This window comes from Pseudophryne corroboree, chromosome 1 (assembly GCF_028390025.1).
Source record: "Pseudophryne corroboree isolate aPseCor3 chromosome 1, aPseCor3.hap2, whole genome shotgun sequence".
Lineage (NCBI taxonomy): Eukaryota > Metazoa > Chordata > Amphibia > Anura > Myobatrachidae > Pseudophryne > Pseudophryne corroboree.
Window position 1 is genome coordinate 364,321,656 of NC_086444.1, and position 19,981 is coordinate 364,341,636.

General features: G+C 43.6%; 1 pseudogene; it reads right to left on the bottom strand.

Annotated features, from left to right (window-relative positions):
- Positions 1-836: 836 nt before the first annotated feature.
- LOC134936739 (5S ribosomal RNA) lies at positions 837-955 on the bottom strand (annotated as a pseudogene).
- Between the last annotated feature and the right edge of the window lie 19,026 nt (positions 956-19,981).

Genomic DNA, 19,981 nt, shown 5'->3' on the forward strand with positions numbered 1-19,981 from the left:
GGGGTGCATCTGTCCAAGAGGATCTCAGAGCTTGTTGGCTGTCACCATAGCAACGCCAACGCTCCTATACACCAACTGCAATACAAATATAAACAAACACAAATACATCAAAAGTGTTTAAAATCAATGCTAAAAACAGCAACAAAGCAGCTGCATGTCAAATCCTTACATATTATAGATAAATATACCAATGCTGTTTGACTTCAATGTTCTGTATTGATATGAAACTACGGCCAGTTAACCATTTATAAATCTAAGTTTCAAAAGAAAAGAGAGACTCTGTGTTGGGGCACGCTTGAAAACTAAGACTTAACTTTTAATTAGAGTATGATAAAATTATGGTACACAGATAAACACACATATAATACTTTAGGAGAAGGTCATAATAAATTATTATAGCCTCTCTCCACTTGTATTCTTTGATCTGAGAACTGATTCTCACTAGTCAAAAAAGGGGGGGGGGATAAATAGGAGTAACAATTCTCCAAATAATATGAGTATTTAAGGTGACAGTGACACCTGAGATGAAAATATTAAGAATTTAATTTCAGCATAACAAAAAAAAATTTCCGACATGTGGTACATAGGCATTTGATATAATAAGTTTTGACTAAGATTTTAGTCCATCAACCAATGCCTATTGTAATAGTATATCCTGGTAAAGGTTAATCTGCTATTTTTAAGTTTCTGATCAACAAGTACAGTAAGAGAAAAGCTCTAGATGAGTCAATGATCAGAAAAAATGATTGAATAAGAAGAAAGGAATATAGATGTGAAATCGGTAAGGGTCAAAGGTTGCTCCAACACTTCTGCTTTTCACATGGATACAGAGGTATTTATTACTGCACCTAATATTCCCTAGCAGTCTCCCATCTAGGTACTAATCAGGCTATTCACTGCTTAGCTTCCAAGATCAGGCGAGATTGGGCGTAACCAGTGAGATATGGCAGTAATATCACATAGATTGTGAATGAGAGGGTGTATGGTTATTGGCACATACCAGAAAGAGTACTTCTGCTGTCCATTATTGCGCACAGTCTCTCTGTTACTTTTGCATTGCAGAGAAGTTATGTGACTGGCGTCAGGATGAGAGAGTACTGAAAAAGCAAGATATAGGAAACGTATAGGTTCAGGGCCCGTCTTCTGCTGTCCACTGTCATATAAAAAAATATAGCGGACAGTAGATGAGAGAGGCGGATTACCTAGGCCTATTGAATATTCGTGTGAAATTACACAGGTATCTTAAGGTTTCTTATGATAATACAGCATCCGAATTCAGATATTGCATATTCTTAATCCTAACAGTAGTGGGCAGAAAATTTTCGCTATTAGCGATGCCCCTAAGGTACAGCAATGGAGAACCGAAACCAGCTGTTGGAGATATCCCATAAACATACGTGATAAGTATGAATTACATATCACTAATTGAGGTATGTGAATGAAAGTAAAGAACATTAAAAAGCGTTAGACGTTTAACACTGTAATCGAATAATAAATAGCAGATTTAGCAAATATTAAATAATTTTATGACCAAAATTTCGTCAAATATACGATACCAGGAGGTGAGTGGGCTGAACCGTGCACTGTTCAGCACCACTTAACACAGACGGCCGTTTCACCTGAAGGTGGCTTGTTCACTGTGTGAAGTAGTGGTGGAAGAGAGTCTATTTAAGGCCAAAATAGGGGTGGTCTCAATGTAAGGGCCATTCACAGGAAGGAGGGAATGAATCATGTGATGTTTCTGAGACATACAGCGCATCACTTCCGGTTTCAAAACCCGGAAGTTGTGTCTAATCGTGTTATATCAAAGGCCTGTGTGTGGTTAGATATGGCTTGAAGTATTTGGTGAAACTAAATATTAATAAAAGAAAATGAAAATTTGACTTGGATGCTGGGGCCAAGATTGGAGCATTAGCTCCATGACCGGAAGTCCTTAGATCACTGGACTTCTCTGGGGCGCGTCACTGGACATTGACGCGTCACTTCCGGTTTCAAAGACCGGAAGTGGCGTGGAAAGCCGTCACGTCTGAGTTTATGTGCAGCTGAGTTGAGAATTACATTGGGCTGGGAATGACTAAGTGAGCCTGAAGGGGAGTAGAGGGTTACATACTTGGTAACCCGGGCGATGGGGCCGCATTCCGAGTGATAGCTCCATGACCGGAAGTGGCGTCAGAACGCCATCATACAGGCAAAGCATGGCTAAATCACTTCCTGTTTTGAAAAAAACGGGAAAGCTGTGTGCAACCAATATTAGGGTTCAAAAATGATCACATGGTTATGTTTATGTTTATTAAGTTGCTAGGTAACCATGAGGTGAATAAAAAGATGATATTTGTGCAGAATTGAGAGTTAAGGTAAATAATTAAAGTGTATACTATAAAATCTATGACTATGAGTAGCTGGTTAAAGGTGAGGAGAAAAGGATAATTGCAATTTTAATAGCCACGATGATACGATTGCAATCGGAGCATATTGGGGTATCGGGTTCAGCAAGGTTGCATCTTTAATTATTTTGAAGAAAAAGGAAAGGAAAAAACTGAGTGCAGCCCCTATAGTAGAGCAAAAAGAGTCCTGTGATTATATTTTTATTTATGAGGTTGCTAAGTAACCATACGGTGAATAGGAGATAGTACCGTGCTACTGCAGAAATCAGGGTATGGTAATTATTTTAAATGTAAAAAAATGTTTAGAGGAAAGGGAAGGATGTGTTTATAGAAAAAAGGGGAGAGAGAGAGAGGAAACCTGGGAAAAAGGGGGGGGGGTGCTAATGATGGTCCTATTGAGGAAAGGATAGTAGGGGAAAGGGTGTGAGCCTTATATGATTGGGAAAGTAAAGGTGGGATGTGAACTAAAAGAATGGTTGGCTGGTATGCCAGATTGACATAGCAGATCTTGATAAAGGAGGGAATATGGGTATTAGAGGGAGTGCCTATAATGTTGTTATATGTAGGTTTTAATTATGTGTGTGAATGTGAGGGGATGGGTGGAAGTGCTGGATAAGGAGGTAAAGTGGATAGGGACAGATGAAAAAAGGGAGGGGGGGGGGGGTTTGTGGATCCTTAGTATAAGTATATTGAAGAACATCAAATAAAAACTCCATAATTGATGTGTTCATTCATGCCTTTTGGTGCAAGACAGTTTAGTTTGAAGGTCCATTCGAATTCATGTTTTAGCAATTCTTGCATCGTCTCCTCCGCGTATTCCTAGGCTTATTCTTTCCAAACCAAAGGCTTTAAGTTCTTTAGGATTGTCCTGATGATGGTTGAAAAAATGGCGTGCCACTGATGTTAATTTTTTCATTTTTTGAATATCGGATGACGCATTTCTCACAGAGCCTATGTGTTCCCAAAATGTGTTGTTTCAGGGCTCTTGTGGTGATGCCCACATATTTCATATCACAACTACATGATATGCAGTATACAACCCCAACTGCATTGCAGTTGATAAATTGATTGATTGGTTTTTCCTCTCCATATCGATCAATTACAGACGATGTCTTGACCATATGTGAGCATGCTTTGCAATTTCCGCATGGGAAGGAGCCCTTGATGGTTGGCTGTTTTTTAGGGTTCTTGGTAAAGTGGCTACTGGTGAGTTTGTCTTTAAGGTTTCTGGACCTTCTCCAACTCATGGAAGGTTTTTGTCCTATGGTCTCTGCTAGGTCATTGTCTAGAAGTAAGACTGGCCAGTGCCTGTTAATGGATTCCTGTATCTCCCTCCACTCTCTACAAAAAGTCCCCACGAATCTGAGCTTGTTATCCTGTCCTGGTGATTTGTGAATTTTTGTCTGTGGAAAGATCAACGTGTCCCTCGGTGTCTGGCTGGTGTGCCATTTGGCTTTTTTGATAGACCTGTGACTGTAGCCACGTTCCCGTAATCTTGTTGTTAGTTCCATGCTTTTCTGCAAGAAGGTTGATGAATCTGAGCAATTTCTTTTCAAGCGTAAGAACTCACCCTTAGGGATATTTTCCACTGTTGGGGGGAAGTGTGCGCTTGTCTGATGTAAGAGGCTGTTTGTAGATGTTTCTTTGCGATACAGCTTAGTTTCTATCTGGCCATTGGGTGCTCTGGAAATCAAAAGGTCTAAGAAGCATACTGAGTCCTTGCTAATGTGGTGTGTGAGTTTGAGATTGTTCTCATTGGTGTTCAATTCCTCAATGAATGTAAGTAATAATTTTCTGTCTCCTTCCCATATTAGGATGATATAATCGATGTAGCGCCACCACGCAACTACATGCCGTGTATATTTCTCGTTGTTTGGATGCATCACAATTTCCCTCTCCCACCAGCCTAAGTACAGGTTTGCATACGTTGGTGCACAGGCCGCGCCCATCGCTGTGCCGCGAGTTTGAAGGTAGAACCTGTCGTTAAAGGTGAAATAGTTCCTCGTTAATATAAATTCCAATAGTTCAAATAATAGGTCATGGAACTCATTGTTGCCAGCCATTTCGAGAAAGTATCTAACTGCTTTTATGCCGATTTGATGTTTGATACTGGTGTAGAGTGATTCTACATCGAGTGTTACCAACAGGTGGTCATCATCTAGTTGGACATCATGTAGTTTTTGAAGTACATCTGTTGTGTCACGCAAGTACGAGGGAAGATTTAACACATGTTGTCGTAAGTGCAGATCCAAAAAGATAAAAAATCTAGTAAGAAGTTCTGGTTGTCGCCTTTTGTTTTTATCATTTAACAGTATTATTAAAAGTTACTTATTTAGAAAGAAAAGAGAGCTACTGTTTGAAAAAAGCCTACTGTCCAAACTGGAGGGAAGGAGTTATATTTGGAGTATGTCCTATAATTCCTGGACAAACTGTATGTCTAGGGCTAATGTCAGGATCAAAGCATGTGTGCCCCTTGTTTTTATTATTCTTTATAGAAAACACTGCAAGCCTAGGGTTTCGTTCAACCCCTTAGGAGCCAGTGTATCGAGGATGAAGATCCAACAGCTTTCTAATTGGAGCAATTTGTTTGTACAGTATGTGTTGTACACTCTTTTATCCTGATGACGGGCAGAGGACCCGAAACGTTGAGTCAATAAAGCCTATCTTTTTCTACTACAAGTAAAGTCTCAGAGTGCCGCCATCCTTTGCTGCTATATACGGATTTTCATCCCGGAGGGCACCTGAGCTATTTAATCAAAACTTGGAACACAGACTAGTGCCGGACTAAAAACCTCCTATATATATATATATATAGATATATATTGTCAAAGTCAGAAAAATATCTCTATGCACACTACCATATTTGCACCTCACACAAGTCCGTGCTGCGCATGCGTACGCTCTCCCGTACGTGCGCATACTCACAGTCGCGGGCACCCGCCGGCGCACGGTATGCGTATTTACGGTAGAGTTTATGTGATCGTAGCGTGCGACTCAATCGTTACATATTTTCACTATATAATGTATTTTGTAGATCATGGTCCCTTTGATAGATTCTGAAAGTTTGGTTAATATAGAATGTTCGTGAACAGAGAAATCCCTCTTTGTTTGATACGAAGGGTCAGACAGGAGTAATACAGTGGTGTTTAGTACCCATCGGAAGAGTATTTAATTAGCAATATTCCGGTGTTGGTTTGAAGCGGATTAATCGCTCATGCGAATAGTTATGGACATAAGAAGTTTATGAACATTTACTGTATTTGCACTTACTTATCCATGCGGCGGGAAACCCAGTTTCCCTCCCACCTGAGCTGTTGGAAATAGTCACGGCCCACCTGTATGAATCAACCTATGACCTTTTGTTATAATGCGAAGCCGAATTCCTGTGTCCAATGAACAATGAGATTGTAGGGACCATTGAATTGTATTGTGTGTGGGGCATAAATAGGCAGGCCGACCATATCCAGTTCACTCTCTTCAACGGTTCTCATTGCTGATAATCGGGAGCTGGATATCGAGGCGCATGCGATCGTTTCCCCTTGTGCGTAAGTGTTTCTCCGCAACTATATTGATCTTCTTGTTATTGTGGGCCAATTTCTCTCTCTCTCTCTCTTCTCCTCTTTCTCTCTTATTTTCCCTTAAATAGTAATTGTATTGTATTTCCTGTGTAGTTATCTGGTTAGGTAGTCTATGTTATATTGTAGTGTATGATTTGTATTTGTATTAATTCTTTTGCAAATATATCATTCATAATATATATATTAGGCGTTGGACCCTGAGCACGGTATCTGTGTATTTCTTATAGTGTTAGGTATTCTCAGAGCGTCGGTGACGCCCAAACAGCTTTTGAGTTAATAAGGTTACACTGTGTTGCATCTACACCCTATCTCTACACTAAGGTTTTACAGCATACTGCATTGTTTATGGTTTAGATTTAAAGGTTTAACATTGTGAGCGTCAGCGCCGCTGGTGATGATCTCGTGGTCCCGAGCGTCCGCTACGCTATAGCGAATCATTAAGTTAGTCAGCAGCCAATAGCGTGCCTGCCTGTGATCTCTTGGCCGTGAGCAAACGTGACGTTTGAGCGTCTCGACTACGGCTAAGCGATTGTTACGCAACGAGCGTACCCTTACGGTACTTCATACGTAAATAGCGTACAGTGTTCTTAGACCTCATAAAGGGTTTTATATAAGATCAATTTTTAGCTTTATCAATTGCGGGCTCGTCCTGTCCTTCACACATCTGCACTAGGTAATTTCAGCAGACATTATCCAGCAGCAAAGGGCGGGAGATCATATTCCTCGTAGTGCTGTTTGGATAAGCGTCTGCTTCTCTTAGTAAAGGGTGCTGAAGGAATCCGGGAACCGGAGGTAAGAACAACACGCTAGTCTCTTTTAAAACTGTTTATTTTTCTGTCTTGCGTACACACGCACGCACACATATATATCTGCATTTCTTTTTTTTTTCATTTGTGTATTTTCATATATCACTCTCCTGTTTGCCAGTTTTATAGTTGATAAACGTGCTAAGAGAGATTTGCCGCTATTTCATAGTTTAAGAGTAAAGGTAATATAGTTAAAGTATAGACAAACACACAGCTGTGCCTGAGAGACAAGGCGAAGTCAGTGTGGTGCGCGGTAGATGATAAAGGATCATCTACATTGATAAACGTATAAATTGTGTTACGGTGGATCTTTGCTTTGCGTACACGTGTCTCTAACAAAGGACTGAGACTTGCGTACGCAACCCAAGGGCCGACGCACGCAGCGTATATTACGCAACGGAGCGTACGGGTACGCCCACGTAACTCAAATCACAAGTGTTAATTTTTTTTTCAACGCGATAAATAGCGCAACGCGGTAAATAACGCAAGGCGATAAATCGCGCAAATCTATTTTAAATTCGAAATTTAAATTAACAGATCCTTCTCCTAATTGGTAACACATCTGGTCTAAAGAAAATTTCTGCGCAGAAATAGAAATAGAAACAAAAGTGTATATGTGGTGAGTGAGTGTTTGTTTTTACAATTTTGAGGTTGAACCACAAGAAAAGTCGAGTTCTCGTGAGGTACATGCGTGTAAGTGACGTACATGGTGGCTAGGGAGGCATCCCTGGTTAAAACATACAATTTGAGCATTAGAGTGTAGCAGACCAGGAGGTCATACTGTAACAGACCAGGAGGTCATAGCAGACCAGCAGGTTCAGGTACAGCAGACAAGGAAGTCCGCTATACAGTCCACAGGCACAACACCAAGAAAGGGTTGGTGCAACACCCATATAGGCCATACAAGCTCTGGCTGAAGGAATTCGCAGCCGTAATTTTCGATTCCGTTGGTCGCTCAGTACATAAGATTAGTTGCTTATGTGCTGAACGATTGTACCGCACGTAATTGTGTACATTAGTAAACCTGACCGGTACTATTTGTGTACGAAGGTCATAAACGCTATTTGTACATTCTAACGTGATTTGTGTAATTTTTTTATTTTAAGGGAGGTTCGCTGCTCACTCAGGAACTATCCAACAACCAATAGTTACTGGAAAGAGTAAGTGTTCTTCGGATAACCCTCGCAGGTTCCAGTAAATAGAGGTTCAGGTCGCAGGGGCCCTGGGTCGAGTACGCCAGCACTATATCAGTGTGATCAGGTCGTATTGGTCGGCGTGGGCGAGTGAGTGGGGTACTCGGTAAACCGCCACCGTCAGCCTATTTTGAACATTTTGGTTTGCGTAAGGGTTGGCTGAATAAAGCAACACCTTCGAACTATGGGGGCCACTTGTTCAGGTAGGGGGCGATCAACCTCGGTTCGGGTTGATTCAGTGAACCGACCAGTCGGGTCGGCAAGGTACGTAATGTGTGAGAAATACGGAAGTCACACAGAAGCTTTATGTGATGAATGGGAGAGAATGACAGTACATGACGGGGAGAAATTCCCAAGAGTAGGTAGCTTCAGCACAGAAGTGTTAACGAATTTAAGGAGAAGGATATGTCTCATTAAATCAGCAAAGAGACGAATCAAGCATTATGATTATTTGCAGTTGTGGCAACAGGAGGGTGACATACAGAGAGGATTGGCTCAGGCGGCGGGATCTGGCTCGATCAGGAAACTGATAGCCACGGCCCCACCGCCACCATACATATCAGGAGAGAAATTGGTTGCGGAGAATGACGCACTAAGGTGTAACACACAAACACTTAGCAACTGTGTAAATGTTAAAGATAATGTTAACCAATTAACCAATGCAAGTATTAACCCGTGCAAGTTGTACCCTGTTTTGAACTTTCCTCAGGAGTGTGATCAAGAGGACGAATCGGCAACAATTTCAGCGCTCTCTCTAGCAGCCACCATAGCAGAGACCACAGTAGGCACAGCTCCACCCCCGAGATTAGTAACAAAGGCCCCTAGCGGAGGGATAGGTGAGGTCGTATCAACGGGTAAGTACGGCACCATACACTATGCTGAAACTATTTCACCACAGCCTGTAGAATCTACACAGAATGAGGTTGTTAGAGTTAATCCTGTTAAGGTAATAGTAGTTCCAAATGGGAAAACAGACACTTCAGGAGTCACTCCTGTTAGGAACATTGCCATGTACAGCCCATTTTCCCGAATGGAATTAAGGACCATAGTGTCGGAATTCCCTGACCCTAGAAAAGACTTAGTTGCCAGCCAAAAATACATCAGAGACCTAGGTAACACTGTAGAGCCCAACAATAAAGACTGGCAGATATTGCTGAGAGCATGTTTACCCTCCAATGTCGACGCAGCTCAATTTTTAGCTGACTGTGGATTAGATCAGGATGTACCTCTTACAGAAGTGTACAACAAAGACAATGTAAAAAGAATAAGTTTACAGTTAAAGGAGTATTTCCCAGCCGTAGTTAAATGGAACAAAATATTCTCCATTAAACAGAAGGAGTCAGAAACAGCTGCAGAGTATTTTCACAGAGCATTATCAGAAATGGCAAAATACACAGGCATAGAGGACATTAAAACAAACATAAACCATCGAGAAGTAGCAGTATCGGTACTGATGGATGGTTTAAAAGAATCATTAAAGACTAGGGTACAGACCACACAACCATGTTGGCGAGGTCTGTCTGTGGCTACTTTGAGAGAGGCTGCTATTGATCACGATAGGAACATCACCAGACACAGGGAACAACAAGGTGATAAATTAATGGCAGTAAGTATACAGGCCCTGACCACAAGGCAGCCTTTGTTTATATCACCAAACCCTGTGGGTAAGTCAAATGTGGTTACTTGTTATTCTTGTCATAAACAGGGACACATGGCACGAGATTGTAGAGTGAGGAATTCACGAAACTCATACCAACCCCCTAGACAACGACACGACACACGACATTGGGATCAGGGTCCGCAGAAACGGAGTTATGAGCCACATACAGGGGAAACAAAAAGATATCCCCCGAACAGAGACTGGCAAGCCTCTGGTAGCTCCCAATTAACTCCATCACAAGTAGTTGCTGCCAGCGGGATTCAGGGAGGTCACCATACCCAATAGGGGTGTGGCCATACCTGTAATCTGCAGCCAGTAAAATTGATTGCAAGCCTTGGAAGTGAACCAGAAATTGCAATCAATGTAGCTGGTAAATCATTAAACTTTCTTGTAGACACAGGGGCGGCCAAATCAGTGATAAATTCGACAGTGGGCATGAGAACCACTGGTAAGACAATTCCAGCCATAGGGGTAACAGGAGTAGTCCAGCACTACCCTGTTAGCAAACCAGCCGAGATTACAATAGGGCCTTTACATACCAAGCATTCCTTTTTGCTGGCTGCATCGGCACCGACTAATCTCCTGGGAAGAGACTTACTGTGTAAAATGGGGTGCGTCATTTATTGTACTCCTGAAGGTGTATTCTTGGACATACCTGAGAATCACGCTCAGGAAGTGCGAGACATGTTAGCCTCCCCGTCAAAATTAATGTCAAATACCATTATGACAAATAGGACTCCCTCCCAAGTAGAAGAAATGACATCTCAGATACCAGAGTCACTTTGGACTAAAGATGGACAGGACACTGGATTAATGGCAAACGTAGCTCCGGTAGTTGTACAAGTAAAAGATGGTAGGATAGCTCCAAAAATCCCACAGTACCCTCTGAAGCCAGAGGTGGAGTTAGGAGTGTATCCCGTAATAGAGCGCTTGCTACAACAGGGCATTCTGGTAAGAACGTCCAGCACTGCCAATAGTCCCATCTTCCCTGTTAAAAAGAGTGGGGGGAGGGGTTACCGGCTAGTGCAGGATCTAAGGGGGATTAACAAAATAGTTGAGAGTCAGTTCCCCGTAGTGCCAAATCCAGCTGTCATCCTAATGCAAATCCCTCCCACTGCGAAATTTTTCACTGTTATTGACCTCTGCTCCGCTTTCTTTTCGGTACCTCTGCACCCTGACAGTCAATATTTGTTTGCATTTACATACAGAGGAGTCCAATACACATGGACTCGACTACCACAAGGATTCATAGATAGCCCAAGTATATTTTCCCAGGCTTTGCATGATTGTTTACAGTCTTTCCAACCAGTGAGTGGATCAGTATTGATACAGTATGTGGATGATCTACTACTGTGTTCTGATTCATTGGAAGCATCCCTGAAGGATACGAAACAGCTCCTGTTTCATCTTTCAGACACAGGACACAAGGTTTCCAAAGACAAGTTGCAATTATGCCAAACTAAGGTAAAATATTTGGGACACTGTCTAACACAAGGACTGAGACACCTGACCGCTGATAGAATTCAAGCAATTAGAGACATGACTCTGCCACAAACCCAGCAGCAGATCAGAACATTTTTAGGAATGTGTGGGTATTGCCGTAATTGGATCCCAGGGTTTTCCATTCTAGCGTTACCCTTGCAGGAGATGGTCTCCTCAAACAAACCTGATCGGATTTCGCATACAGACGAGTCTGAGACAGCATTCGAGAGACTTAAACAGTGCCTAACGCAGGCACCAGCATTGGGTATGCCAGACTATGGGAACCCCTTTGAACTATACGGAACAGAAAGTGCTGGTTGCGCGGCAGGCGTACTAACCCAAAAGCACGGTGATGCCAGCAGGCCGGTAGCATATTACAGCGCTCAGCTAGATACGGTAGCGCGATCCCTCCCAACATGCTTGCGAAGCGTTGCTGCGATAGCATTGCTAGTAACGAAAAGCGAAGACGTCGTGCTAGGTCACAACCTCACAATTCATACACCACATGCAGTGTCAGCCTTGTTAAATTCTGCCCAAACCAGACACGTCTCATCAGCGCGGTTTACAAGATGGGAATTGGCACTAATGGCCCCCGTAAACATCACCATAAGGAGATGCAGTGCATTAAATCCTGCAACATATCTCCCAGGTGTGCCTGGACAGGCACAAAGGGTGGAGGATGAGAGTGGTGGGGAAGGAGAATTTAACACAAAGGAAGACACACATGATTGTATGGAATATTTGACCCAAAATTTTACCGCAAGGCCTGACATCAGTGACAACCCACTGGAAGATGTAGAACTTACGTTCTACACGGACGGTAGTTGTCATAGACAGTCAGACTCGGGAGACTTGTGTACTGGATACGCAGTCGTAGATGACCAAGGCACCATAGAAGCGGAACCGCTAGGCCCACCTCACTCAGCCCAGGTTGCTGAACTGGTCGCCCTAACCAGAGCATGTGAATTGGCTAAGGGCAAATCAGCCAATATCTACACCGATTCTAGATACGCATTCGGGGTAGTCCATGATTTCGGAGCCCTATGGCGCCTCAGAAATTTCATGACGGCAGCTGGTACACCGGTAGCGCATGCAGCTCACATAAAAAGGCTTCTAACAGCAATACAGGAACCCGACAGAGTGGCTGTTATCAAATGTAAAGCACACACATATAGCCAAGACCCAGTATCACTTGGTAACAGCCGAGCAGACGAAGCTGCTAAATTAGCAGCTGCTACCCCCAGACAGACAGACACCACACAACTGATGGTATTTAATACCATCAACACACAGAAGTTGTGTGAGATGCAAAATTTGTGTTCCACACAGGAAAAGGCAGTCTGGAAGGCAAAAGGATATAGCCAGGAGTCCTCAGGACTCTGGACGGATGGACACGGTAAACCAGTGGCCCCCAGAGCATACCTTCCATGTTTAGCTGAGGCAGCTCACGGGATGACTCATCTGGGCAAGGAAGGGATGTGCAAGTTGGTAAGAGCATATTGGTGTGCCCCAGGATTTTCATCTCATGCGAGTAAAAGAGCAATGTCATGCCTTACCTGTCTGAGAAAGAACATCAGAAAGGCAATACCTACAGAACCATCTCATATCCCACCTGCCGGCGGCCCTTTCCAGGTAATACAGATTGACTTTATTCAATTACCCCCTTGTCGAAATTTGAAATATGTACTTGTTTGTATAGATGTTTTCTCAAATTGGGTCGAAGCATTTCCGGCGGCCACAAATACCGCTATGTTTACTGCTAAGAAAATTGTGCAGGAATTTGTATGTAGATATGGTATCCCTAGAATCATCGAAAGTGATAGGGGTACCCATTTTACAGGTGATGTCTTTCAAGGAATGTGTAAATTGATGGGAATTGATAGCAAGCTGCACACTCCATACCGTCCACAGGCGAGTGCGAAAGTGGAAAGAGTGAACAGCACTATTAAAAATAAACTGAGTAAAGTGATGGCAGAGACAGGATTGACATGGCCGGAAGCTTTACCCATTGTACTGTACAGCATCAGAACCACTCCCAGGTCCCCTCTTAATCTGTCTCCCTTTGAAATCTTGTTTGGTCGACAACCGCATGTTATGATTAACCCTCAGGATGATTTGAAGTGTAACAATGAAGTGACTGTAAAATACTTAATTAACATGAGTAAACAGTTAAGGAATCAAAATGATAATCTGAAGTTAGTGATTCCTGATTTACCAGATAGTAATTGTCATGACATTGAACCTGGGGATTATGTAATGATACGGAATTTTCTACGCTCAGGTTGCCTTATTGACAGATGGGAAGGACCATACCAGGTCTTATTGACTAGCACTACAGCATTGAAGGTTGCTGAGAGAGAGACTTGGGTTCATTCGTCCCACTGTAAAAAGGTTGCTGATCCAGAGAGGCCCCGTGATAAGGAACAGACGGTAGAGGTTGTATCACTGGAGTGTCTGTTCCAGGAGGACTGAGGCGGCACCTGAGCGTTGAAAATCACAAGACCAAAAGCAGTTGTCGATCCCCTGTTCCCTTTTATTGTTTTTCTCCAACTTCCCATCTCCTCTCCCTCAAATTATTTTTTCCCCCTTCTCATTCTTCTCCGTTTCCTCCTACAAGATGGACTTGCCCCAAGAGACTGTGATCCGGATTTTCCTGTTGACCATGATGTTGACCAGAGCAGTCTGTTCCGGCGAGAGTACCATGGAGGTCGAGAGAGGTTCTGGAATGGGTTCTGATGATAAAGATGGAGGCGTAGTTTTCCAAGAACAACATAATCAACAAGCAAAGGCGAGTATCAGAAAACGATCCGATAGCATTGACCATAGAAGGAATTGTGAAGGATTGTTAGCTGAAGAAAACTGTATCTGTCGGCTCTGTAACAATGTCATTGAGGATGGGTGCATAAAGAAATGCCAATCCAGTTTTAATATCCATATGGACCGGCATCCATTGAGTGACTATCACTCCTTAGTGGGTAGTGTGTTAAATAAAACAGATTGTTGGGTATGCTCTCAAGTACCTCAAGGTCATAGCAAATCAGGGCTAGTACCATTTCCTTTAACGTTAGGGGAGGTACTTGAGTTAAGGGGTGGGAGACCGGTGGACAGGAGGTTTAATATCTCCAGCCCTCCTAGTTTGAAGCTCCACCAATACCATGTGGATAGGTCCAGGGGCGGATCCAGAAGAAAATGATAGGGGGGGCACCATGGAAGGGGCAAGTACATTTGCGTGCGGCTGCGTGAGGTGGCGCTTCTTATACAATGCCCACAGTTGTAGCGCTCGTTATGCAATGTTCACTGTACTGGTAGTGCCCCTTATATAGACCACATAGTAGTGGTGCCCCTTATGCAATGCCCGTATTGCCCCCAGTAGTAATGTTGCCTGTAGTAATGCCCCCAGTCATTATGCCCCCAGTGGTAATTTCCCTGCAGTCATGACCCCAGTAGTTTACCCCCCCTTTAGTTTAGCCCCCAAGTAGTAATGCCCCTGTAGTTAAGCCGCCAGTAGTAATGCCCCTGTAGTTACACCGCCAGTAGTTAGCACCTTTGTAGTTGGCCCCCAGTAATAGTCCCCCAGTAGTTGGCCCCCAGTAGATGCCCCCCCAGTAATAATGTCCCCCAGCAGTTTGCCCCCAGTAGATGCCCCCTAATAATAATGTCCTCCAGTAGTTTGCCCCCAGTAGTAATGCCCCTTAGGAGTTTGCCCCCAATAGATGACCCGCCAGTAGTAATGCCCCCAGTAGATGCCCCCCAGTAATAATGCCCCCAGTAGATGCCCCCCAGGAAAAATGTCCCCCAGTAGCTGCCCCCAATAGATGACCCCCCAGTAGTAATGCCCCCCTACGAGTTTGCCCCAATAGATGACCCCCCTGTAGTAATGCCCCCAGTAGATGGCCCCCAGTAGCTGCCCCCAATAGATGACCCCTCAGTAGTGATGCCCCCAGTAGATGCCCCAGTTATAATGCCCCCAGTAGTTTGACCCCCAGTAGTAATGCCCCTTGTTGATGCCCCCCAGTAGTAATGTCCCCCATAGTTAGCCCCCAGTAGTAATGTCCCCCATAGTTAGCCTCCCAGTAGTAATGTCCCCCATAGTTAGCCCCCAGTAGTAATGTCCCCCATAGTTAGCCCCCAGTAGTAATGTCCCCCATAGTTAGCCCCCAGTAGTAATGTCCCCCATAGTTAGCCCCCAGTAGATGCATTAAGGAAATAAAAAACATACTTACCGAGCCCCGTTCCCGCGCCGCTGCAGTCCTCCTCCTGGCGTCCGCTCCTCAGTCACTCAGCACTATCAGAGAGACGTCATGACTGACGTCTCTCCCATAGCGCACAGTGACAGCGCCGGAAGCCGGAGCTCAGTACTGAGCTCCTGCCTCCGGCTGCCGCTGTGCAGTGAGACGGGCGCCCGCTGGTAACACAATCTCAGCGGGCGCCCGTCATCTCCGTATGCGGCGGCGGCGGCACGGGGGGGGTGTGTTCCCAAATGACAGGGGGGGCACGGGCCCGATTGCCCCCCCCCTAAATCCGCCACTGGATAGGTCCCTATTATGTTTTAACATCTCCAATCCCCGAAAGCCGGGAAATTGGGAAGTGTCATGGAGTAATCAAACCATGACCTTTTCGCATAGAGCAGATAGAATGCCTACAGATACAGAGCTTATACGCCACATAGCCAGTAGAGGAAAATCTTTCCGGTATAGGTATACCTTAGGAAATAGGATTACGAGAGTTGGAGAGGTATCACCAGGATACTGTGCACATATCGTACAACCTGATACGTGTACTAAGCAGATGGAAGAATTAGGGTTAGGAGATTTCACATGGAAGGTGTGTAATATGGTTATGTCCTACTCCGTCCCATATGTTCTCCCCGATGATGCATATTTCATATGCGGGAGAAAGGCGTATAAGTGGCTTGCCCCAAACTCTGAAGGATTGTGTTATATTGGAAAAGTACTGCCTGAAGTAATGACTGTATCACATGACAAAATGAAAGACATACACCGTGTTGCCCAAACTCCTTATACTCACACCCATTACGAGCACGTAGTTAAACGGCACCTGATAGAAAGAACAGAGCATCCGGCCTCTGACATGATCCATGAATCCACCGGGATTCAGTTTCTAATCGCGTTAGATATCACTCGCACCGCTAGAGGAGTGTTGAATTATAAATACATATCTGCGCTCGCCAATTTATTAGATAATATCACTGAAATGTATGATGACACGTTTAGGTATACTGGAAGAGAACTTCAAGCTTATAAAACAGAACTGGTACAGCATAGAATGGTTCTTAATTACCTCACAGCAGTGACAGGCGGATATTGTGTCACACTGGCAACACAATACGGCGTGAAATGTTGCACATATATTACGAATAGCCCTGAGGACCCGGTCGAGGTCATAGACCAAAAGATGGACGATATTCTCCAACTGAAGTGGGAATTTCGCAGGAGACACAATCTCACTCTTGCTGCTGTAGATAATGAGCTGACTGGTTGGGTGTCATGGTTGAACCCGCGAAATTGGTTCTCTGGTTTAGGAGACTGGGCTCAAGGAGTCATAATGGATGTTGGGAAATTTCTCCTATGTATCTTAGGTGTTGTCATATCAATTGGTTTGATATTTAGATGCGGTCAGGCTTTAATGAGGTGCAATCGTCGTACTAGGGTAATGAGTTTAAGGAGTGAGGAAACTGTAATTCCAATGGACTTGATTTATGACCCAAATGTAGAAACAATGATGTGATGAAAATGCGATTTCTACGGTCCGTTTCTTTCACCTGTTTTTCCGTTTCCTCCAAGGTAAAAAGACCCACTTGGACGAGGAATTTGATGAGCCGATATACAGACAACAGAGGGATTAAAGAAGAAGTTTTGACAACCTGATACACAGATTTTTGATGAACTATGCCATGGATCCCCAGTTTCCCTAGAAATTTTAAAATTACGCTAGCTCAACACTCTTGTAAATCTATGGACATTGACAGCTTTTGCTCGCACCTTATGGCAAAAGCACAAAGAAGACTGCATTCAACAGACACCAAACAAGACCTCAATCGACGAATGTCCATTTACCTGACATAGAATACCACCGCATTTACCGTAATTATGTCTTTTCTTCATTTCTACAACCCTCAGGTAATGACACACATAGTCGATAGGGAATACAGGCACAGATATCAGCAATCACATATCTCCCCCATTCATGTATCATCAACTAAAATGTGCTCCCCCATTTTGTTACAACCAAAACCGAAAAGAGCTCGGTAAAGTTTGACAGCCCATCCACAGACCCGTACCACGGGATAAGAAGGAATTCAAATGTATACTTCGCAATACCTCGAAGCTTGATTTAAAACACGTACGGCACGATGATACATGACCCCCAAGCACGGATTCATACACACATGCTTCTGCTATCTCACTAGGTCATACCCTTTTCCTACCTTCTCCTCTCCTCCCCTACCCAACCATGTAAATGTATTAACCCCTGACATATATTTTTCTCTTTTTGAAATGTTTTAGAAGGTGGCAGTTATTGTTGACTGCCAAAGGGTGGACTGTCAAAGTCAGAAAAATATCTCTATGCACACTACCATATTTGCACCTCACACAAGTCCGTGCTGCGCATGCGTACGCTCTCCCGTACGTGCGCATACTCACAGTCGCGGGCACCCGCAGGCGCACGGTATGCGTATTTACGGTAGAGTTTATGTGATCGTAGCGTGCGACTCAATCGTTACATATTTTCACTATATAATGTATTTTGTAGATCATGGTCCCTTTGATAGATTCTGAAAGTTTGGTTAATATAGAATGTTCGTGAACAGAGAAATCCCTCTTTGTTTGATACGAAGGGTCAGACAGGAGTAATACAGTGGTGTTTAGTACCCATCGGAAGAGTATTTAATTAGCAATATTCCGGTGTTGGTTTGAAGCGGATTAATCGCTCGTGCGAATAGTTATGGACATAAGAAGTTTATGAACATTTACTGTATTTGCACTTACTTATCCATGCGGCGGGAAACCCAGTTTCCCTCCCACCTGAGCTGTTGGAAATAGTCACGGCCCACCTGTATGAATCAACCTATGACCTTTTGTTATAATGCGAAGCCGAATTCCTGTGTCCAATGAACAATGAGATTGTAGGGACCATTGAATTGTATTGTGTGTGGGGCATAAATAGGCAGGCCGACCATATCCAGTTCACTCTCTTCAACGGTTCTCATTGCTGATAATCGGGAGCTGGATATCGAGGCGCATGCGATCGTTTCCCCTTGTGCGTAAGTGTTTCTCCGCAACTATATTGATCTTCTTGTTATTGTGGGCCAATTTCTCTCTCTCTCTCTCTTCTCCTCTTTCTCTCTTATTTTCCCTTAAATAGTAATTGTATTGTATTTCCTGTGTAGTTATCTGGTTAGGTAGTCTATGTTATATTGTAGTGTATGATTTGTATTTGTATTAATTCTTTTGCAAGTATATCATTCATAATATATATATTAGGCGTTGGACCCTGAGCACGGTATCTGTGTATTTCTTATAGTGTTAGGTATTCTCAGAGCGTCGGTGACGCCCAAACAGCTTTTGAGTTAATAAGGTTACACTGTGTTGCATCTACACCCTATCTCTACACTAAGGTTTTACAGCATACTGCATTGTTTATGGTTTAGATTTAAAGGTTTAACATTGTGAGCGTCAGCGCCGCTGGTGATCTCCTCGTGGTCCCGAGCGTCCGCTACAGCGAATCATTAAGTTAGTCAGCAGCCAATAGCGTGCCTGCCTGTGATCTCTTGGCCGTGAGCAAACGTGACGTTTGAGCGTCTCGACTACGGCTAAGCGATTGTTACGCAACGAGCGTACCCTTACGGTACTTCATACGTAAATAGCGTACAGTGTTCTTAGACCTCATAAAGGGTTTTATATAAGATCAATTTTTAGCTTTATCAATATATATATATACACACACACACACACACACTGACATTTCTGGGGACCCACGGGGCACCACCTTAACCTCCACCCACACACCACCTCGACCACTTAGAGAGAGGGAGAAGTAGAGAGGGGGGAACGGAGGGAGAGAGAAAGAGAGAGGGAGGAGAGAAAGAAAGGGGGAGGGAGAGAGAAAAAGAGAGAAAGGGAGATGGACAGAGAGGGAGCGGAGGGAGAGAGAAAGAGAGAGGGATATCTGTGGCGCACACAGGGGCGGTTTCGAGTACCTGGAAACCCCCCCTGATGACCCCAATAACATTTTTGAGACGGAGACATTGTTTAAGTGTGTTTTTGTATGATATGAATGCATGTGTGTATGTATGCATGTATGTGGGTTTGTGTGTGTGCTTGTGTATGTACAGTATGTATGTACGTATGTATGTGGGCTTACATGTGGGAGTTTGTGTATGTATATATAAATGTGTGATATATATTATATATATATATATATATATATATATATAAATAAAACCGGTAATCCTCCTTGGATCCTGTGATAGGACCTCTATTGAAGAAAAATAGGCGGCACTCCAGGGACTTAAATAAAGTAAAACTGTATTCAAAAAAAATTTCATGGTGCAAAAAACAACATTTCAAGGCTCTACGGCCTTTTCATCTGGTTATGCATTATAGGTGAGGTCAAAAACAATAAACAAATTACCTCTGTTTTTTTCACCTCACCTATAATGCATAACCTGATGGAAAGGCTGTAGAGCCTTGAAACGTTGGGCCTCATTCCGAGTTGATCGGTCGCAAGGCGAATTTAGCAGAGTTACACACGCTAAGCCGCCGCCTACTGGGAGTGTATCTTAGCTTCTTAAAATTGCGACCGATGTATTCGCAATATTGCGATTACTAACTACTTAGCAGTTTCAGAGTAGCTC